The sequence below is a fragment of the Xiphophorus hellerii genome, chromosome 15, assembly GCF_003331165.1.
Source record: "Xiphophorus hellerii strain 12219 chromosome 15, Xiphophorus_hellerii-4.1, whole genome shotgun sequence".
In the NCBI taxonomy this organism is placed as follows: Eukaryota; Metazoa; Chordata; class Actinopteri; order Cyprinodontiformes; family Poeciliidae; genus Xiphophorus; species Xiphophorus hellerii.
In genome coordinates, this window is record NC_045686.1 from 10,632,376 (window position 1) to 10,656,671 (window position 24,296).

At 37.3% G+C, this 24,296-nt stretch overlaps 1 protein-coding gene across 4 annotated transcripts in view; it reads right to left on the reverse strand.

The window, feature by feature from the left end:
* The window catches only part of sipa1l1 (signal-induced proliferation-associated 1 like 1), a 77,152-nt gene extending 56,928 nt beyond the window's left edge, over positions 1-20,224 (reverse strand). For all 4 annotated transcript variants that reach the window (XM_032584770.1, XM_032584771.1, XM_032584772.1 and 1 more), the window contains exon 1: positions 20,014-20,224. The gene's annotated coding sequence lies outside the window, so the exon portion shown is untranslated. The remainder of the gene's footprint in view (positions 1-20,013) is intronic.
* Positions 20,225-24,296: the final 4,072 nt, after the last annotated feature.

Here is a 24,296-nt window from a genome sequence, read left to right on the forward strand (position 1 = left end):
TTCTGTAGGTTAAAAAACTAACCTGTAACAATAATAGCTCACTTTCTAAGTTAACCTGAAGAAAAGTTAGAAGAAAAGCTGCCGTACTCCAGGCATTGCACCAGTTATTTTAAGGATGCTTATTGGTCCCCCAAAAAATAACAAAAACCTAGACATTATCATCAATCAAGAAAATCCTCCCAGGCCAAACTTGAAAACTGGACATTATGCTGCTAACTCTTAGCTTTCGTCAACAACTCAGGGGGAAGTGAGAGCGCTGGGCAACACAAGTAATAACCCGGCCGGAACACGGTGCATTAAATAATAAAATATAACTTAACAAAGCTTGGAGGCAGATACATTTTTCTCGAGGAATTTTAATAATCCCTCGAGGTATTCGAATCACTTGAGGAATCGTTTCAGTCTTAATGAAATTTGTACTGGGAAAAACAAATTTTTGAAGTCTGTTTCAAAGACAAGAGTGTAAAAAGACAAAATTGGAAGAAAGATGAAGACCGATGGAGAAAAAAATAAAGGAAGACAGACATGAGGAAAGATGTCAGAAGAGTAAAACCTTATATGGACTGGTAGAGAGTGCTTATCTTGAGTCCAGGTTTATCCAGATCCTTTAGCACCAGCTTTTGTTTACATCAGACATCTAAAAGCCTTTTCAACATTCAACTTTACACTGCCTTCCATTTTTGCATTTTGGCGTTAAAAGAGACAACGAAGAAGTGTGAAAAAGTATTTTCTTCCCTTGCTTCTATTTTTGCATTTTGACACGGTTACAATTCAAATAATTTAAAAAGTGCAATATTTCTATATAAAATATGAGTTTCATTTTCTGAAACGAGTGACAAAAAACATTAAACTTTTTATGATATTAATTTTTAATATGTGCTTGTAAATGTTTCAGACAAAACAAATTGAATAACTTTAATCAATTGAAACAGTGGTTTTAAAAGGATGATTAAGTGAAAAGAAGCCATCCTAACCAATCTGAACTTTGACTAGGCCACTCTAAAGCCTTCATTTGTTTTTATTTGAACCATTAAGTGTAGGTAGGTAGGTCTGTAGATCTGCTTTGGACTGCATAATATTTAATATTTTCCCAAGTCTTTAGGATTATCGAGATGCAATTTGCAACATGTGTGGCAGAAATTTGTGTTCTCTTTGGTCAGTTGCTTTCACCTTGGAACGCTCCCATGGACGCCACATTTGCCCGTTAGCTGACTTTTGGATTGTAGCCAATGATCTGTTGGAGTACTTTTAGTAGACCGGCCACTTGGAAGGATCCATGTTTTTGATTTTTGCAAATCATGACGGTGGTTCAATGATGTTCCAAAGCATGAGAATTGGTTTATTTGTTAAAAGATGTCAAAGACGAGCATGTTCTATTGAGGTGGTATCCAAGATAAGTTGTCCAGATACATTTAGTAAATCAAAGTAGACTGATGATTTAACAAGGAGGTTTTTTTTTTTTTTAAACAAATTTGCAAAGTTGGTTTGGAAAGCTCATATTACTTCATTTTAAAAAAGTTATTTTTATATACAATTACCTAGGAAGCAGCTTGACACAAATCATCTATTTTTTGGATTCATATAGAGCCTTGGCTTATAAAAAAGGTCATAAAGCAGACAATGTCCAGATGTCTGGCAGGATGAACAAGAAAGAAGAAGAAAATGTAAATGCTTTTCTTCCCAGCATACGATCAGACGATCCCTGATATTCATGGGATCATCCACTGATTCGGTAAGACAAACCTTGTACAAAGCGGTAGCGGGGAATATTTGTTTCCAATCATTTTAAAAGATTTCTTAAGCATGCAATGAAAAGTTGTGTCAATGGTTGCATGAGATATTTATTGGTTATACCAGCTTCTTAGACACAGACTGACGCCTAGTAGAAAATAGACAAGATATGAAATGCCTTCGGCACAGAAACAGTCCTTCCTATTCTGACATTAAGAAAAATAATTCCTGCTGTGAATCAGACAATGGACTATTGCTGTTCCAGACTACTGGCTTTTACATTTTTAGTAAAAGAAACTATTTTAAAAAAAGAAATCAGGAACCACTGAAATACACTTGAATTTTTCTTACATATCTAATAAAACACACGCACAATTCTTGCTATGAGTGTGATTAGGTTTTCACTTCCTGTCTAGATGGGAAACATTTGAGCAAAAAAGAGTAATTATCACCTTTCAAGAGATTCCCATGTTACCTACTCAACCTCTGCTTGAACTCCAAAGCTCAGCCGTCAATAATTTACAAATGCCAAGACTGTGAAAAGAACAGTTCCAGTACAAAGGTGTAAAATCAACACCTTTTATTAAATAACCCATAAAAATACCAACCTAATAACCCATACGTAAAGAATGAGCCTCATTACAGAAGCAGGGAGAAAGGCGTCACTATACAGAGGGAGGAAGAGAGTGTAATGTGGAAAGCCCCGTGAAGGTTTCTGGAGGGGGGGGGGGGGATCGGAAAACTCACGGTGCATCAAAATCTCTGCAGATCCCCTTTTCAAAGCCATTTCAAGACAGCAGGAGCAGCTTTGTTCCTCTGCCACCTAGCTTCACTTTCTGCCCACTTTCAGCCCAAATTCATTATTTTAGGCACGGCTCCCTATCTCCGCTAAGTCTCAGCTGTCTACTCTTCACATTCCTCAGCCATAAGTCGCAGTTTTCTTCCCTCACATTCTGGAAAACAGGAACACGGGCTGGCAGAGAGTCACTGTATCAAATTCGTTTGTTGGTTAAACCTTTTCAAAAGTGGAGCTTGGATTAGACATGTTTTAACTGCAGCTGGTGTTCACAAAATCCAGACCAACTCTTGCTTGCGTTGGCATTCAGTATTAATCGACAAGCCAAAGAATATTTTGAAGTTCACCCAAGGGACACATAAGTTTTAAATTTCAGAGTACGTTTACAACCACTAAACCCGTCTTCTTACAAAAGATGACAGAATAATACAAGCTTTCAAAAAATTTAGAAGGTGTAAACTTGTGATAACGTCAAATATTACTTAAAACGACATGGAAAAGACGACAAATATTAATAAAAACAAATGTGTGTGTGTGTTCCAGAGAAGCCTGGGAATCATCTGCACAGAGGAGAATTGAGAAAATGTGGCATGTAGGAAAAGCATGACCAAGTAGCAGATCATCTGCTATGACTGTAAATCACACTAGTGCTGAAATCTACAAGCAGGGCAGAGAGAGAGAAGAATGAGAAACAGAAAGGAGGAACCAATGTGTTTTCGACTGTAGCAGCATTCAAAGGCTATTGTTAACGTTGATACTATTGGCATCTCACCTTGGCGTCTTATCACTGTGGCCTAAACCAATGGGAAATTAAATGAAAAGCATTTGACTGTCAGTGTGGCTCTCTCAATAATTCAAGTCATATAAAAATAGCTGTACAGCTTTGGGCTTCAAAAATCCTACATCCTGATTCTGTTTGTGTTTACATGCAAATTGTTTTGCTAAATGCAAGGCTAAAATTAGACTGACAAATTATTAATCCATCTTGTAAAATATTTCTGCCCTGATTCTACGTGGACAACAACACAGAGTTGTCCTACTTCAAAAAGAAAAGAAAAAAAAATCAAAAATGTAATCAATCTTTAAATTGGACCGCGCAGTTCCCCAGCACATCAGCAGCTGTCTAGACAGAGAATGTAGTGCAGGTCACGTAAGACACAGAGGAAGTGAAAACCAAGTAAATGTGGAAAATGCAGTTTCACAGCCTGTAAAGAAGGTTTCCAAACCGTGCACATGAAATATTCTGTGGCTTTTGATAAATTAGCCTAGCAAAGGAGTTTAGCTTAGTCAGGAACTTCAAAAGGATTCATTTAAAAATGTCTATCAAATCTAAAAGCGACTTTATCAGCAGCATCAACACCAGATTTAGTTCAATTAAGATGATTTGTGGCAAAGTAAGAGGATAAAAAATATATATGTAGGATAAACACTTACACAAAATATTTCATCAAAGAAACTGCTACAGATAGACACCAAGACAGATGGTGGAAAAAGTAAATGCTAAAGATATAAATAAGTCCAAATCTGAGTTCACAAGTTCATCTGGAAACTCTTTTCTCTTCTCTCTACTTCCCCCATCTCAACTCTAAGATGTACAGTATGTTCAGCTTCCACCGAAGAGGCAAACGGCACAAATATCAAAGATTACAGCTTTCTGTGAAGTGTGTGTCCGCTTCCGTGTGCCAAGTGCCCGTCCATGAAGGCTGATTTCCATAAGCTACCTGCACCTGATGTAGACATTTCAAAGCATTACCATTTAGTCTCTGTGATCAAAGCTTCACCACAGAAGAGTCTCTGCTTTTCAGCACCTCTGTCTAACCACAGTTTGTTAAAGTGAAAACCTCAACTGCTATTTTGAGAGTCAGCTGGTCTGTGGGGACCCTGTTGGGATCCAACCGTGTGGTAAAAACTTGATAATGAAAGCTATAAATCACAGTTCCCACATATCAAGCCTCAGACCTAATAAAACTGGAGTCCACAAGAGCCTTATACCAAAAAAAAACAAGAAAAAAACCCCCAAAAGAAACTGCAGCTTTCCATTTTATTTTCTTTACAACAGTGCACACCATAAACCACAGCAGTAACAGAAGTAGCAGTGCCAGGTTGCAATAAGGGCTCTTTGGCTCTTGTCTAGCCTGGGACAAGATCTCCAAGGTGATATGGAGTAGAACAGCAACCTAATAAAAAGATGGGGGTTTTCTCTTCTAAAAACACCTTGCCAATTTCAAGTATGATCTATTCTACCTATACATTGGGACGGAGATTGTAATTTAATTCTGAGTAATTACATAGACATAGATTTTAACAAGCATATTTATTGCTTTTTTTTGGGTGGGTGGGGGCTTGGGGTGGCGGTGGGGGGTGAGGGGTGGGGATTTAAACATGCAAGAGTCCCGAGTCGGAACATTAATATTGTGTTTCCGGTGCACCTGTAAATCTGATGCACAAGCAACAGGAATGGACTACGAAGCTGCTTTTCTTGGTTCATGGGGGGTTGAATTGAAAATGTTGGTTATTTTGTTTATATACGATTCATTACAGAACCTTCAATTAACTCATTAAAACATTTTAATTGAGTCTCACCACTATTATACATAAACTATGCCAACATTCAAAATCCACAATACATATTTTGCACGACTATCAGTCACCCTGCAAACTTTGCTAGCTGTACAATGAGAAACTTGCTTAACTATATCAGAAAACTTATCTTTTCTTTCTCACAAAGTCATTAACACCACACTAAGAGTTTTAGCATCTCATTCACTTATAATATACATTAAGAATGAGCACAGGGTAAGGAAAGTTAATCTAACAGACCAAATATGTAATCAGCATGCAAAACTGATTTGTATGGTGATTTGATAAAATTTTACAGCTCTTAATGAATCCAAAATATGCACTTTTAGTAGCAACAAAAATGCCACTTTCTAAACCAGAGCACATTTCTGCACCTGTAATGTAATCTCTCCAGTTACCCAATTTCTAGCTGCACCACAAGTATAGGATCATGCATACAACTGGTATTTCTGGAGTATAGTGTTAGCTAGAAATATACCATTTTACAATCTAACAACAACAGTTCTCAAACAAATGCTTTCAGCTCAAGGTAAATAAGAGAGGGACGTGTGAGGAATGTGTGCACAAGCGCTTTTAAACCCGACATCTGAAAACACAATCCCTATACTTATAGCAATTAGCCCAGTGTCTTGTTCTCGCTCTCTCTTCTCTTTGTCTGGTGCTTTCAAACCGTTTGGCGTGTCAGCACAACAAACTACCCGGTAGTATCATTACAGGCTGAGACAAAAACAAAACTGGGCAAGTTTTGCACGAGGACAGTTTGAGTTAACTAAACAATTTAAAAGAAGGTGAGGCGACAACTGTATACAAAAGGAAGCACAAGTTTTCAAGGTCTAACCAACAGGAAATTACTGTTTTATAGGCTAATGTTTCCTGCAATAATAAAACCCTATTTGGTTGATCTTCATTCATTCGTTATATTTGAAACTGAAAATTTTCAACTCCACTGTGGAAGAAGTGAGTGGTTCATTCAGGCTGCAGGACAGAGAGAAAACACCAGAGTTTCCGCAGATAACAGGAAGGCTAAACAGAAGGTATCGATGTTCTCTTTTGAGCTTTCAAAGGAAAGTTATGGATTTGAAATAGCGACATTTTGGAAATTTTAGAGTTAAGGTGAAGACAAAGAAAAATTTCTGTTTTCATCAAACTAGCCACGCTAAATGTGTAAATGGCTAAAGTAAAATTTTAAGGCTGCATTAATCCTTCATTTTCTCATTTTATTTTTGAGAAAATGGTATGAAAAAAAACATTGTCATTATTAATCACCGGCTAGAATAAAGATTAAATGCTGATTTTAAATCTTAAAGGGAAATCAGTATTGGATAAAATCACAAGAGGCAGGTAAAAAATAAAAATAAAAACAAGCAAACAATTGGTCACTAAATTCAAATGGAAGCGTTGCTCGTTTCTGTTATTTCAAATGTCAAATTTGATGCCAAGCTAATAAAAATATTATTGCCGTCTATGTTTTGACAAGCAGCAGGAAAGTGGGGTTAAAAAGAATCACTATTTTTAGAAATTTGTAAATCATGCGTGCTTGTGTGAAAAAAACATTTTATATAAATAGTAGCTCTACAACTAAATATAAAGTGCACACTTGAATTATTTAGGCCTTGCCAGTCAAGTGGCAAAATGCTATATAAACCATCTGAGCAAAAGATGCTGAGGAAGATTGACATGTGCATGCTTAATGGTCGTGAGAAAAGAGTATGGAGGGGTTCCTCGATAAACGCTGCTTTTAAAAAGATGAGAGGGCAGTAGGATTAATGCTGCAGACAGCAAGCTCCATGACACTTTGACAGATGTGATGGTGTGCACCTCCCAAAGTGAAAGCCTCTTTGAATAAAAGGGTTACTGCTATGGTTTCTGAGCAGTGCCCTCAGCCCCAGAGCTCAAGCCCAAAGAAAGGGTCAGGCTGTTGCTTGACTACCGGCATTTGGGGCTTTTCTTGGCAAAATAAAACAATTAAGTGCGAGGGCTGAATATTCTTGGGCTTCACCTTTCCCACCCTCCCACACAGTCACCACTCTTTCAGTATTAAAACTGACTCTTTTATTGTCACGTATTTTACTATTTTCAAAGTTAAAAGTGTTTGAAGTTAGTAGCAGGTGGAAAATAGTACATATTTTGAAAAGAAAAGTGGGAAAGCACCTGCTGCTGTCTACCAAATTCCAGCTGACCTTTTTTTTTTTTAGTTGAACCAAAGATGATTAAAGCTGGAATAATGTCAATGAAAGCAAAACAAAAGAAAGGAGTTCCTGTTGGGACTTTAACAGCAGTGCCAGAGACTTCTCTGATAGGTCCTCTGTCTTCCCTTTAGATTTTATTGTGGGGACAGCCAAACCAGAGATAATCCAGTCAAAGTTTTTTACACAGAAACAGGTCTACCGGCCATGAAGTCATTTACTGACCATTTTTGGAAACTGAACGCACTGAATTTTTTTTAAATCAAAAAAACTAATTCTCTAAAATCATAAACCCAGAGTCTTGTGTCCAGCATTATTAAATCAGGGTTTCCCCCAGTGTATTATAAGCCTGGCAGGCCACCAGGCTTTACTTGTGCCCCCACCAGGCTAAGCATTACTTATTTATTTAAGTCTTTTTAAAATGTTTGCATTTTTTAAGACTTTATAGTTGGTGTTCAGGTATTAAATCTTCCAATCAGTCAATAACACATAATTATCAAGTCAGATTTTAAAATTCCCTGTCAAAAAAACCAAAACATTTTCACTCAAAAACTTGAGAAGTCGCTGGATGAATGACTGCCCTAGAATCCAACCACCGGGCTTAGCAAGTTTTCTGGGAGAAACCTTGTGAATGATGCTAATTTAAATTGTGTGTAATGGCAGCCACATCTACAAACAATTGTTTTCTATGGAACAGTATGAAAAAGGCGTTTCTTGTTGGCTCATTGCTCCACTTTCGATGAAGCTGTGTGCACAAGAATGTGCTACATGAGAAATCTCCATTTATTATGTTAAAAAGAAAAAAGGAAAGGAAAAACAGCTTCTAATTACTGTTGTTAGAATCCTGCATCATCATTAAACCCCAAGGTTTCTGACAACACAACAACTGTGCCGCCATAGCAACAGAGTGCTGGAGGAGCAAAGTCGGCACTGTGGTTTCAAGCTCTGCTCGTTTGGCTGACTACACGTGATCGTTGCGGTCCATGTAAATCCGTTCATTGACCTATACTCTAATCCAGATCATATTCTGACGAGCACAGGTGGACACATCAGTCAGCTTGGCTGGCACTCCTTCACCCATGGGCTAAACAACAGAACGCAGCTGGGTTCATCTGATATTATGTAACCCAGCACCACCCCCGCAGGCCTTGTTCACACCATCTCTCTCTCCTCCTACTCCACCTCCCTCTTGTGCACCATTGGCTATTTAAAAGGATAGGTGCATTGAGAGACAAGTGTGCTCAAATAGCTAAAACTTGTGGGGATGTGCAGAGAATAATTGAAAAAGAAAACTTCAAAATGATGCTTGAGCACAAAGGGAGTGCTTATTAAAAATCATGTTATACAAGAACAGGAAAGTGGCTTCTTATTCCCGCATTTACACATTGTTAGGTTCTCATTGCATGGCACTACATATCCAGATTTAAACTCTGTACACTACTGATAAGTACATTAAACCATTATCATTTCTAATACTGATTCTGCCATTATTCTAAAAATCTATTTTGTTACCAAGCAATAGTACCCAAAAGTGGAATAGCACCAGTTGCCTGGCAACATTTCCTTATTGAATCCCATGTCAGGAAGCAATGGAGCTTTGAGCAACTACCCTCTAGATACTTTTCTCATCTCTGGTACAGACTGTGATGTTCAACTACAATCATCCTATTCAAGTCGTCTTAGAACCTATTATAGCTTTAGTGACTGTATGATCTCTAACACAGGCACACACTTCATTTGCAAAGCTATGCAATATTCAATGCATTTCTTTATGGAAGGAAAGCAATTATTCTTTGCACCCTGCATGTCACTGGTAAGACTACAAAACACAGATGTTATGAAATGTAAGTTGAAGTGAGTACGTTCATTGTTACATTGCTTCAAAAGCAGCTTTTTATGATCAAGTGCATGCAGAAATGTTAAAGGGCTCCTGACAGTCGTTTTATTAAAAACCACCCGGGTGGGCCTCATTCAATAAGCTTTCCCTTCCACAAAAGTCTGCCGTCATTAGAAAATACCATCAGAGCAAAAAAACTCTCCTCTGACGAGGCAGTTAATGAAAACCATCAACATCCACAAACCACACATCAAGCCTTTCTCTACGCCATGGACGAGACCCGACGGAGGCATTAAAGGCTACTAAAATGGATCAAAGCGCTACGAGGTAAATCTGCTCCAATGACCGTTTGCGGCATGAACGGCACAAAGCGGCCCACTCGGTCTGGGTGATTAAGCAGCATACCAAGATCAGCTCATGATGACAGGGTGAGATCTATAGGAGGCAGGTGCAACAAGGAGGAAAGATTTTTGGAATGCAATATTAACTAAGAAAATGACCGTTTTGACAAAGAGCTGTGTCAAAAACTCAAATTTCTTAATGTTCAAACTCATACACTGTTATATCAGTTCAACATCATGGAAACAAACACAACTTTGTTTTCTTTCTACAACCTTGACTAATACGGGAACACAAAATGGCAGCAAATCAGACCATGTGGGAGACCAACTCAAAATATGAAATTTTGTTGAGAGGATTATCATTTTAAAAGGTGCTATTAACTGTTACAATGGGTCCCTAATCAGAATATGTACACCTTATTATCTTACAGTAGCAAAAAGTGAAAAAGTTAATTGTGTTCTGAATATTTTCTGGTTATTTTTCAGGCAGCAGAACATTTTCCTCGTCTTAAATGTAAGTGAATGTTTCCAGTGGATAGATTAGTCACATCTAATATAAAGGCAGGAATATATCACAAATATGTGTTTAATAAGAATATTGTAAAAGACTGTTATAATGTAGTTCGAGTGTCAGAAATTCACATTTTGCATTCAACCTATTTGTTAGACTAAATGTACTACAGTGGTATTTACAGGGGTGAGCTACCATAACCGCTTGCTAATGGCTGAAATCTACGCGAGATCCCTTCTAAAAACATTCTTACATTTAACAGTACAACCACAAAATATACCTGAATATACAGTACAGACCAAAAGTTTGGACACACCTTTCTAATTCAATGGGTTTTCTTTCTTTTCATGACTATTTATAAGGCAAGAAATCCCACTTATTAACCGGACAGGGCACACCTATGAAGTGAAAACCATTTCAGGTGACTACCTCTTGAAGCTCATCAAGAAAATGCAGAGTGTGTGCAAAGCAGTAATCACAGCAAAAGGTTGCTACTTTGAAGAAACTAGAATCTAAGGGGTATTTTCAGTTGTTTTACACTTTTTTGTTTAGTGCATATTTCCACATGTGTTATTCATAGTTTTGATGCCTTCAGTGTGAATCTACAATGTCAATAGTCATGAAAATAAAGGAAACTCATTGAATTAAAAGGTGTGTCCAAACTTTTGGTCTGTACTATACATTAAAATGCACAGTGGAAACCAGTGGAAACCAAGGGGGTAGCGCTACCACAGAAGCTAACATCTTTGGTCTTCCTCATTGCCACTCTTAGAAGTGGGGATCCACTGAATTTCCCAAAGTATTAAAAAGGTCACAAAAAAATCTTTAGAATTGCAATGATAGATGAGAGGAGAGAATAAAATGTTTATTTGTTGCCACTGATATCAAATTCTAGCATGCACTTCTAGTTTATATTATGCAAAGGGAATTGCTATAAAAATGTTTCATCTTAAAAATGAATGTTCCTGCCAATCAACAATTAGCAAAACAATTTGATTTGGCATAACCACAAGAAAATACTAATATCTGTTAATGTGAAATTTATTTTAAAGAAAGGAAACATAACTACATATTACTGTAGTATCTATAACTGGACATGAATTTATGAGCATTAGTAGGTGGTGCAGCTACAAATTAGTTGTTCTTTGTTTTTTCTGTGCCGAAAAACCAAGCAGAAGCAAAATGAGCCAAAAAAAGGGGGGGGGGGAAGCCTAACGGAACTGAAATATAGACCTGGGGTTTCCAAAGTCCAGCAATCTCAAAGGGCTGTGTTAACATACATATTAAGGAACTAGATACTTTCAAGTTTTTACGATCAAAGCAAAAGTTCTTGTTCTCACCTACTGAAAGGTCACCACAGTTAGGACAGCAGGTGGATGTTGTTTCTCTGCTGCGTCAGTCTTTGAAACAAAATACTCCAAATCGCACTTGTTCAAATAATAATTAACTAGTTCAGTAAATATTTTAAGAGCCTTTCTAAACCAGGAAGTAAATGTACAACTCTGTGGTGAGGACAGGTACCCTTTAAGAAGGAGCGGGGTGGGAAGTGGGGCACACAGATTTCATTGTTTTACAGCATGCTGAGCTTCAACAAAGATGAAAACGGTGAGGTCATCCCCATTGTGTACACACAACACTATCACACATTCCTCTGTGTGTGAATGCAGACCTGAGGCTCAGCTGAAAACGAGATGAAATGAATCTAGTAAACGAATGATACCACATAACATTTGCACTTTAAAAAGCCCTGAAATATGAAACGCAACAGTAGCAGCCAAGGACATTTCCCAAGAAGTCAAAATATTATTTCTTGGAAAGATAGCTGAAAGGTTGCAACAAACCAGCGCGAAATGTTATACAGTGACTGAGCATCTTTTTCCTGTTTCAGTTTCCGTTTCTCTCACCTGCAAGTCAGATGTTGTAAACCAATTTTTTTTTTACCGAGTTTGTCAACAGGTTAAACCTATCAAGTTTTATTATCTGTCCTAAAGTAGGCTTGTCTGTTTATGTTTAAAATTTACAATCAAAGGTGAAACAAAAACCCCAATCCTGTTGAAATGTATCTGCAATCAAGTGTAACATTACCATTTTAATCTTACTAAGCACAGTTATAGGGTAGATGATAGCTCAGATTTTTTTTCTGCGGAGTTACTAAAACAAAAAATATTTTAAATATTTTCTTTTTTTGAAAATATTAAATATCTTTCAAAAGCACTCAGTGTTCTGCCAAACATTCACAGAGAGGTTTGTTTAATGCCAACCTCTTTGGCTATTGATATATTGAATTATTTTTCATCTACTACATAATTACACACATTTTAGGTTAATAAATATAGTTTAAGTGCGACAAAAATGCAATTCAGAAAAATAGAAAACGGAAAAAGTGGGAAAAAAAAATTTAAAACAGGAAAATAAAAGCTATAGAGCCCCATCATTAAAACTTAGTAAAATCACTTAAAATATGAAAAGGTTTCAGAAAATCTTTGACTGATCCACGATGGAGTTATGGTTTTTATTTTTGCTATATAAAAAAAATCATTTTATCATTTGACGTGAACTGTCATAAAAACCTTACCAAAATGAAAAAGAATCCTTGCTTCTTCTCACAAAGATTACTCATGGACAAATTTTTGTTCAATTCAGCTTCAACGTTTTCGTTTTTCACCTGATGGAGATTGAAATATCCTGACCAACAGAACAGTTCTGGCTTCCTGCAGCCTGGAATGTTAGTGCCATAAAAGTAGTGAGAGGCAGATTGACCGCTCTCAGCAGGATCCCTCAGTTTGCTCACGGATCTGCAAAGCAGGAAGACTGGTGAAGGTTCCACCAAAAGCTGTTGCAGCTCTCGGTAAATCAAATGAGATTTATGCGTTTTATGAACCATGGCACAAAGCAGGACCTCCTTGGAACTGACAAATCCAAGCAAGATGTCTTCAATTATTAGGCTCTCTCGTCCTTGAATGATGTTCTGTTCACAAAACAATGCCTTTGGTAGGCAACAGCATCATCTTTCAGCTGGCATTCTGAAAATAATACCTGCCACATGTGATTTGGTAAAGTGTAGACAGCCACTTTAAGTCCGCAGACGAAAAAGAGCAAAGTCTTTACCCAACATTCCTGGACAAATTAGTTTACATAGGGGCTCTTTTCTGAAAGTTAAAAAACCTGTAACTTCTTATCTATGCATAAACTAAACGTCACAAAAATAAGTTGGATTTGAAAGCATCTTTGCAAAGTAATCATATGTGTTTTATCAGAGGCCAACAAAAGTTTTCTGTTTCTTTCAAAAGACGAGAAACTAACAATAGTTGACGTTTCATCAACTAAAAAGGATGTCTGGGACTCTAGAAGAACGTGTAGGTATTCAGGGATGTCGATAATTTCCTGTTGAGATTACAGGAAAAGATTAAGAACTCTATCCCAACTATAGTAATTAAATAAAGCTAGTCGACTGAAGCATGAAAGTAAAAGGTTTACTTCAAAGCTGTTCCTCGGATGGTGAGCGTTTGCCAGCAGCGGAGAGTTCTTGTTTTGACAGATGTATAAAGCAACAACCCACACGCCTGTGTAAAATCTTTGATCCAGTCTCCTAACCCTCCCCAAGCGACATCACCAGAAACCTCAACCAGCCACAAGATTATCCGTTTGGTTTGTTGAGTCTTAGTAAGGCGGGGAGAACAGCCCAGGGAGAGAACTCAAGATTTACATTTGATGTCAATTACCAGATAAGTAATCAATCAGTTTCAAGGCTGGGATAAAGTTAAAACCTCCATGAGTCACCTCAGTATGCTGAGAACGTCCACACTGTGTGGCATGACAGAGCAAGACAGGGTGTATTTTCTCCTGGTTTGTTTCAGTTGTCGTTTTTCCCACTCAGATTTTGCAATATTTCTCACAAAGTCAGATAATACTTCATGGCAGCCCAGGGACATTTTAAGGGATGCTATTTCCCCTTTCAGTCACACTCATGTCCCTGTCAGCTGCCGTGCTGCTCTTTGTCCCCTCTGCCACTCAGTAGACAAACTGCTGAAGTCAGCTGCCACTTTTTCTTGGTGTAGCTCTCTGTGTTTTGATCTTGAAGCATGGGTGTGATGTCCTCCTTGGTTGCTTAGAGCGCCAGCCGGAGAAACTTTCACCCATAGAAATGCTTGACGGTATTTTAAAGTAAAAAACAAAAGGCGTGAAAACATTTTCCACAAAGTCTCTAGCTCCAGCAACAAAGTGTTAGCAAACTGCAATATTTTCCAGAAATAGATGCACTTTAATTCAGCTTGTGTGCAGAGGATAGGCTAATTTTATCTCCACGTGTTAGAAAGAGAAAGGTGAAAGTGAATGTTTGCTTTAAAAATTAAACATCATACTATGAGACCTACCTACCACTACCCATCTTTCTCTCTTCCCTTAATCATCAATATATAAACTAGTACAGTGACCTGAGGACAAGCAGGGAATCAACCCAGCAGAGCAAAGAGTTGTCAGTCTTTTCAAAAGGAAGGTAGATAAAAAAAAAACAAACAAAAAAAACAATAGGGGTCATTAGTTGGTAAATTCATTGCAGCAACCAAAGAAATGCATTCTTTGAGAAATACTCTAGATTGTTGTGTTCATATATTGTGCAATACAGATTAAATCACATAATAAGTCTGCTGTTATTCTGAAATGTTCAGTTTTGCCTGAAAAATTAAGTAAGTCAAAGTCATCAGTGCATCAACTTTGTAAATATCCACATGCATAAAGAGTACAGAACTGGTTTGCTTTATATCACCAGATTGTCAGTTACTTGATTTAGCTTTGACTAATGAAGGATGAATGTATTCTTTAGTCCTTAAATGGCAGCAAACATTTAGTAATAAACTGTTGAGTGCTAAATCTTGACTTTGAGGAGGTTAGGGATCAATTGGCTCAAAAATAGCTGAAATCTCTAATACTTGAGTACTCCCCTAAAAACGACTATAACTACAGTATATGTATTAATACACACACAGCAGAAACCATCTTAGCACTATCTCATAAGCTAACATCTACAGTGTTCCTTATTCTTAGCTCTTGGGGATAAAACTGTAATATGTTATATTTTGGAAAGAGATGTCTTGATCAAGGTTACGCTGGGTGATACTGTTTTTAGTCGATTTCTGGTTTTTTTTCCACAGAACGCAAAACTTTGTTTTGATCTAACAATCAAATGCAACACTGACCATATAAGACTGTTTAAAAATGTTAAAAATTGTATGTAGGTTCCTTGATGAAAGTAATATTTTTGAATCTGATAAGAAAACAAATGCATGAACACTCAAAAGAAAGTGCATCAAAAGACATGTTTGTTGACACATTTATAGCAGGAATCAGTAAGCCGCGGCTCTTTAGTGCCACCCTGGTGGCTCCCTGGAGCTTTTTCAAAAATGTTTGAAAATAGAAAAAGATGGGGGTGGGAAATATATTTTTTGTTTTAATATGGTTTCTGTAGGAGGACAAACATGACACAAACATTCTTAATGTTTTCCAATGCTATAAAAATGTGTAGAATAAATTTTAAATGTTAACATGAGACAATAGCAATTAACAATCCCAAACGGGTGAGAACAGCACTTCTTTCACAAATACCATCACAGGCAGCCAACAGTAGCAACATCCTTTTAGTCATACACCACGACAGAAATTTGAAGCTCTCTGCTTGGAAACAGATGGCGAGACAGTTGGTAGGAATTTCAACAACATTACCTAGCTTGCTAGAAGTTAAGCTTTACGGTTTTTGTCCTCAGTTGCGTTCTTCCTATGTCATAACCGAGTCACAGAGGAGCGGGGAAGCGCAGCTGGGGAGATTCCAGGAAAACAATTGGTGTCACTAAATCAATACATAAACAAACCTCAAACCTTGACTTTCAACACATTGCAGATATTCAATATGAAGAGTTTTAATTCTGAGTTAAAATATCAAACCTCAGTAACCAAAACGAGCTCCTCAAACACCTGCTTTTTAAATCCAGCACTAATCCAAAGTTAGATCCCAACAATTAGTTCACTGTAGAAACCATTATTAAGTTATTGCTCAGACTAAATTATACATTTTGTCACAATAGAGGGAAACTTTGGCCACCAATTAATCTATATTTGACTTTTAAAAGCTTTTTCCAGTTTTTCTTGATATGTTCCATTAGGTTTTGGTATGAAATACAAGGTTTCCCCAGAAAACTTGCTACGCTCAGTGTTTGGATGTTAGGGCAGTCATTCATCTAGAGACCCAACATGTTTTTGAGTTAAAAGTTGTTTAAAGTTCACAGAAAATGTTAAAATATCACTTGATAAACGTATGTTGGAAGATTAACACTTAAGCACCAACTATAAAATCTTAAAAACTGCAATCATTTTAAAAAGATTTAAATAAGTAAGCAATGCTTAGCCTGGTGGGGGCACAAGTAAAGCCTGGTGGCCTGCCAGGCTTATAATACACTGGGGGAAACCCTGACATAGCTCATAGGCTCATTTGTAATAACTAAACATTAAAGTGCTATTTTGCTGTAAATATAGGCTACTCTTGTTCTCTCAGGCCTCTCCATCTACACAATATGTTCCCTCTGTTTGCTTCTGAGGGAACAGAAGCAAGGCTACCCTGGATTAGCCTGCGCTTTCATTGTTTCATGATGTTCTTAAGAGTTTTTCCTCAACTATCACAACTGAAACTGGCAGATGTTTTATAATCCATCACTTCTGTCCACTACAATCCACTTTCAATTGTAATTAAGGAGTTATTTAACTAGACGTACAAAAAATGAGAATGGCAAAGAGGTCCAACATCAGATACATTTTGCTTTTATGGGTTCACTACTTACTTGAATTGGATTCAAGTAAGTGCTTACCCCTTGTGCCCAGTTTCTCTATTTCCAGCAGCAATGAAAGCCGTTGTCAAAGCCTCAACAGGGCTTCAGTGCCATTCTTTCCAAAATACTATGGATCAAAGAGATGTGCAATTTCACATATCAGAGAAAACACTGCAAGGGTTGTTTGCTGCGAGAAAACAAAAAGCAGGGCTTCCACTTCAAAAGAACACACAGATAAAGTAATCTGAGCAAAGCTTCATCCATGTCTTTACATAAACTCCTTTGTTTACATTTGAAACATTTACTATTCATGTTGGAATTTACCATTTGACCAAAGCGGTTTGTTTGAGCAAGAAATATGAACCGGTTAGTCATTTTACTGTGATTCCCATTGTGATAAATGGGCTTAAAAAAAAAAAAAGATTTTTTTTATATTTATGCATTGTAGGTCCAGTTAATATATCAACTTTAAAGGGTTCTACCCTCTTCCTTTCATCTTTATGTCTGAGTTTATATGAAATTACTTACAGCATACCATTTTTGTGGTTGATTTTAGGAAAAATCAACCAATAATTTCATATTTAAAAAATAAATTCCTCTCTTTAGCTGCCATTCCTACTATACATCATCCATCAATCAGAATAAAGATGCTTATATAGATATCCAGATATCAAATGTCAAATGTTTTTCTTCATTAAATGCATTCAAAACCATCTCACCAGTCTATAAATGCATCACTCAACAATAAGTACATGTTAAAGTTAAACTAATTTGACCAACACATAAATATGATTTTTTTATAAAGAATTACAACATTTTGTTTTCTTCTTTTACGCGTATTATTGATTTGAAGAAAATTTATAACCAGCGGGTCAGAAAACAAAAAAAGGAAGAAATTGGTACTAGCCAAGAAAACCCTGACCAGGCCATCACCAAACAAAACCTTTCCTTCTACGTTTTTTCCAAACTTCTGTGATGGATCTTGTTTGAGACATGTAAAAATTCGTCTACCATTTCCGATTATAAAAATTCAGAATAAAGAAAACAAGTGGGAAGTTCAAAGGTTTATAAACAATATATACCCAAAAGATGAGTGCAGTCCGCCCAAAAAGACTGATGAGAAAGTTAATGAAACGGAGAGAAAAAGGGGGTGAAATAGGGTGAAAGTTGTGGGTAGAAATGATGAGAATGTCAGAGTCCTGGCATGCCTTCCCTAAGAGGAAGAAAGGGAGACTTGAGAAAAAGACACTGGCAGAGATAGAAAAAGGGAGGGAGGGGTCGTAGGTGGTAGAGATGGAGGAAAGAGCAACAGAACTAAAACAGTAACCGCGTGGGAGGTCATAAACAGGTGAAACCCCATTACCAACCACTGTTAGTGATGCATTGCATGTGTGTAATAAAAGCTTCAGCTGCAGAGTTGGCTTACTGAAAGGTCCTCTTTTTCTTTTTTTATTTCCCTGAAGAAACATTTGTAAGATTCTCCACATGCACAGCCAAATACCTCGTCTTCTCCAGCACAAAATCAGAAGCATACGGCATCTGAAACTAAACTCAAAGATTTGGCTTTTGAGAAATAACCAAGGTCCTGAGAGATTAAAATGAGATCCTCTCCTGTGCTTAAAATAAAGAGCACTTCAACCCTTTTAGAGGAAGGTTTCAGCCATCTCCAGCAGCCTAATCAAGGAACATTAGCAGATAATTCAGATATTCTACATCACCAGGCCTTTAAATAATCTTTTAGCTGTCCATCAAAAGCCCTGATACTTTTCTCTTTTCTGTTTTCCCACCTCCTCCTTTATTCGCCAGCTCCATGTGTGACAGAACATGCGCGCCTCCACCTACACAAGCAATTTCAGCAGCCTACTTAGTATTGTAAATGCGACACAGCCTGCAGATCGGCTCAGCCTTGGTATTCACCGGCTCTCGCTAGGCAGAGCTGATGGCATCAAATCTTTAACAGCTAATGTGTAAAAGTTTCTCGATTTCATGCAGAAAATTCTCCAATGCCACAAACCAAATGCATTCCAGCAGAGAAAAGAAAGAAAGAAAGCATTGGCATTACTGCAGCTGTTCTTTAAGTTGAAAATTATACCCTTTCCACTTGCCCACAGAATAGAGATGTCATCTTTTTTGACATGCTCATTTAGGACTTGTCAAAAGAAGGAAGCAGAATGGCTCTGCTGTGCATGCTGGCCCCCTGAAGGGCCGGAGCTGGTAGCCTGAGGGAAGACTCCACAGGTGGACAGGGCAATAATAACAAAAGAAAGAGCATCTGTGGGGGGTCCATTTACAATGAACGTTCCTGGCAGGATGCCATCAAAGCAGAAAAGAAGCAAACTTCTGCAAATCCAGAACGTTTGTAAATTGTTGTTTGAAGAATACAGTTCATTTCTATCAAATAACTGCATCGTGAAAGCTTCTACTCAACCCTCTATTGTGGCATTTACCACAGCACTTTCCCCAATCTGTCTAAACAGACCGCCATTTTGATTAATGATATAGGTCTTGACAGTGACCAACACTGTAACAAGGTGCTGCAATTTCCATGCAAATTCGTCACAGATTAAGCACGACTAATTACACTTTCCAGGAATTTATCTTGCAAGAACTCACGTTTGCGTCCCTATCAAAAGACTGCGACGCAGTTTGGCACCTTACAAGACTCTAGCAATTTCCCCTTACGATAACCTGAGAGGCTTGATGTATACCTTTGCACAAGCACTGCTCAAAGTCCCAAATGAAAGAGACAATCAGCGAGATGGAGACAGACAGATGTTGCAGCGGTTGCGATTTGCCGTCGCAAATTGCGCTGCAGTCACGGAATGACTTAAACAAACAATTACCATTATCTTTATCCGTTTTGCACCATTTCCTGTCTGTTTAGGAGCAAGGATGAATCGTCTTCATTTTCAGAAGTTGTGTGCGTTAGGGTGATGGACCTGGAAGGGAACCGAAAGCTTCTCACCCTATGAAGGGCGCAGTAAATCAGAAAAATTAAGCTAATTGATTTAGACCTTAGCTAACATGCACGACCACAGACACGCGGAGTTACCTGACCGCTAGCTCAACTTTTCTGTTCAGTTTTATCCTCCAATTGCCACCTTAAACTGGAGCATGAATCGGTTCTAAATACGCAGAAACGCTGACAACATAAGGCTTTCTGTGGCGTTTGTGTGTCAACGTGAAGACCCAACAGAGCCGTGAGGGTACACTTACCTTTATTCATTTCCACCTTGTCTGCCTCCTTGGGAAGAAGGGGGAAAAAAACGCCGCTCTCGCTGGTCAGTAACGGGAATAAATAAACCGCGTCTGTAATGTCTGATATGTTTAACAGAAGAGCAGAAATCCTGCTCCTCTTTATCTACCGCTCCGTGCGCTTCCCCAACCGCCTCGGTTTGTTCAAATCAGAAGTTCATCCAAAGTTGCAGCGGTTCGCTCCGCCTCGCCACGACGATGAGGTCACTGCCTCTCCCCCCTGACGTAGTCTCGCGATACGCGTCAACGGCTTCGTGTTTCTCATTGAAGGCACCGTGTGCTCTCGCGATATGGACGGTAAAGGACGAATGGGCAGACCGCTGGGTAAAAGATGGGATAGAGGGAGACCGTTGCTCTAGCAACAGATAAGGATGCAGCTCTCAGCGGTTTCTGTGGTTGGTTTGAGGGCTGATCAGCAACGCCCTGTGTACAGAGAGAGAGAGAGGGACAAAACTTGTTAAATACAGAAAAAAAAACATTTTTTTAGTTTGTTTTTTTACTTAAATGGCAAATACAATAGTAAATGCAAATGAACACAATGTTTTAAGACATTGTTTTTTTTGTGGAATTGGACTGATGTTACACAAAATGTTGCAAAACCTTCATAGAAAGAAGGTTTTGGTCTTAAACATAAAAATTTCTGCATGAATATTTTATGTTCTCCCTTTGCATGCATTGGTTCTCTCCAGGTACTCTGGCTTCCTTCCACAATCCTAAAATATGACTTACAAATTAATTACTATCTCTGAATGGATGGAAGTTGTTGTTTGTTTGTTTTTTCTGTTGTGGAACTGTGCTGAATAGTAATTCATTGTGAATTGTGAATCTTATAAATAGCTTACCCAATATGGTTAATATTTTCAGGTCTTCTAGTAATTATCTTGTATCACTTAATTTACTCAGGAATTAAAGTCAAACTTATTTAAAACTTTAGCAAAATAAAGTTAAATAAATAAATAAATGATATAATCTCTAAAGTGTATTTCTCAATATTTTCTTCTTTAAATGCAGATGTTGGATACAACATGATGAGACCATGTCTGTAACCTATTAAGATTTTAAAGTTGTTGTTTTTTTTTACATTGTGCAAGCCATGTTCCACCTCCTCACCAACAAAATACGTCATATAAACTGTATGTTAGTCATCATAAACCCCTACAATTGCCCACTGTTCAATATCTAGGTCATGCATATATTGTGTGGCTACAATTATGCTATTTTTACTCACAAAATTACCAAAACAAAAGAATGGATCTGATCATTACATTTATATATGGCTTATTGTCCTACAAATAAGTTTGGCCTAGAAAAAAAATACATCTAGTTTTCTATTTAGTGACAACCTTAATCATATGTATTTGATTTTTCTTCTGAAATCAGCTACTTAGTGATTGGATATGACATTAAGAGTTGATCTGAGAACCATAAAAAAAACTTCAACACATTCATCATCCAGAAACCCTGCAAACATATATACGTTTTTCTCTGCGTGATATGTTGACAGTGAAAGGAAAAAGCTGCCCTTTTTTCACCATTGAGATCACTATTGTTTAACAATGCAGTTGAATCACTTTTTCAATGCCATTCTTGACAAAATTATTTGTTTCTCAACTAGAATACTCTGAACGAGAAAAAATTAAGCCCTTTGTTATGAACAATAGAGTGAATGCAGAGTAAAATATGAGCATGCTCTCACACATATCTTCTCATGGACTAAACATGGCAAGAAAAAAGGCACTCAAGGTTTTTCTTTCATTTGGGATTTAAAGAGAAAGTAAAATTAATCTACACAGTAGTGCTAATTGAAATAAGAAGTTATCTGTTTCCACTAAATGTTTCTTGCACATGAAAATACAATTAATATCAGATGCTTTCATGCACTCTGTACAGTTTCTCACTGTCCAACATTAAATCAGAGTAAACACTTACTGTTTACAGTCAGCTAGGATTATTAAGATTTATTCAGTCCTGTCAGTCAATATTACATATTATGTAGAACTTCCTTTTGGTGCAGTTTCATATGGAAGGGCTTGTGGCTTTTTGGGTATGACTCCATCAGCAATGCACATCCAGAGACTGATGTGTTTTTAACCTTTCTCAGTTTGCAAAATAGCTCAAGCTCAGTCAGGTTAGATTATGTGTATTTATAAATAGCTATTTTCAAGTCTCTCAAAGATTTTGTCTGAATTTTTGTCAAAATCCTTTAAGATCTCTTCTAAAGAAAACTATCCCCATAGTAAAATGCTGCCTCTACCATGTTTTGCCATAGAAATGTGCTTTAATTTGATCATAGTATCTTTGTCCATATGTTTGCATACATTACATCATGTATGGCAACATTTAAGCTGAACTTCTTATGGCTTTCTTTCGGCAATGGCTTTGTTCATGCCATGATCAGTAATGGTCAGTTTGTGGAAAATGAATAGCAAAATCAATAAGGTGTTTTGATGTCTTCACAAAACAGCTGTGTTTTTTCTGAGACTAAATTTTGCATAGGTGCACATTATTTACTAAACTGATGACTTCTAAAATAATTTGGACTCACTGGACGTTATTTGGGGGTGTTAGAGTAAAAGGGGCGTAACATTCAAATGCATTCATAATTTTCTGACTTTTATTTGCTGAATAGTTTGGAAATCCTGCGCCTTTTTCTGGCCTACTTTGTGTTATGCAGTGTCTGTCTTGTAAAATCTCAGCTACTTATATTAAATTCTCAGGTTATTTTAAAATGTTCAAGGTTTATGAATACGTTTGCAAGACACTCCATGTTATTTTGTATCCTATCATTTTGCACTAAATAACAACACATTATAAATGCATGCAAAGGGATTGACTAGGTCTTTAAACCACACATGCCCTTTACAAATCCTACCTGCTTGCTTTCCTCACATGCATTAATTATAGAATCATACATTTTTAATTAGATAAGAGAAAGAACATTGGGATAATTAAAGCTGCTCAGCAGGTACCCACGTGAAGAGTGGGCGAATATTATGAGACTCATGGGAATTCATCTCTCGTTCTCGCTCATGCATTGCCACTGCTGAATAGTTCTGGATCATATGCATTCTTCGGATTCAGGCTGGTATTTCTTTTCAGAGAATAATATTTTGCTTCCAGTGACAATACTTCATATTTTCTTCAATCATACCACCAATTTCTGATTTCCACTTGCCATCAAGCCATCCATTATTCTGAAATGTCATTCAGGATTGCATTACAATCTAATAAACATAACCAAAAAAAAAAAAAAGAACAGATTATTGTCATTAAAACCAGTCCTGTAGCTATATGAGTCCTGACGCTACCCCAGTCTGTCATGTGGCAGATATTTGTGTAGGTGGTTTGTATTGTTCTCTGGAGATTCCCCCCACCCACTGAGGATTAGCTTTTGGAGTCTAATTGGGTTAGCCACATAATGTAATTCAGTTTAGATTAAAGAATTGTTGAGACATATTACCAGCAACTACTGAAAGAAACATTTCACTCTTCTTTATGCCAGTAAACTGGAAAGATATTTGATATTTCATAAGCATAAATGAAACTTTAGAAACTTTGTTTGGGAGGCATAAAATGAAATTTATGAGCTTCAACTCATTTCAAAGTGATTTTATGGTGCTGGAGACATTTCAAAACAGATCTCCATCTCTGTTTATCCTTTACTATTTATCCCAAAAGACCAATGTGTGTGTGACAGTACACTGTTGATATTTACAAAAACTCAACCATAATGAGGAAAAGCTCCATCACTTCATTTATGCAAAGACGTTATCTGTGGTTCTGCATAAACATAGAATGACTAGCATTTAGGTTGACAAGGAGAACTGGGGCGAAGTTCTTGCCAAAACTCTGGAATGTCCCAATTCTATGCTACTGCCATGTAACACTCGTCTAATTAAATGTGCTTTCATTGGTAGCATGTATTTGTCTTCAGCAGAAGGCATAGGGATTATGATTTATTAGACTAAAAAGAAAGGTTTTCATGCTTTTAAGTTAGTTTTAATTATGAAACCCATTATGTTTTCCAAAAACCAATATGAACTGCAAAGCCAAAGCTCATCATACAGAATTTTCATCCTTCTTTGCAGTCTTATAATGAAGTTCTCTCACTTTGTTCAAAATGAAAATATTTTTATGTGGACAGACATGTATAAAAAATATCAGGAACACCATTTATAATGAACCGATACTACACAAACCTCAGTAACAACATTGATGCAGTAATCCTCTGCACTCATGGTTTT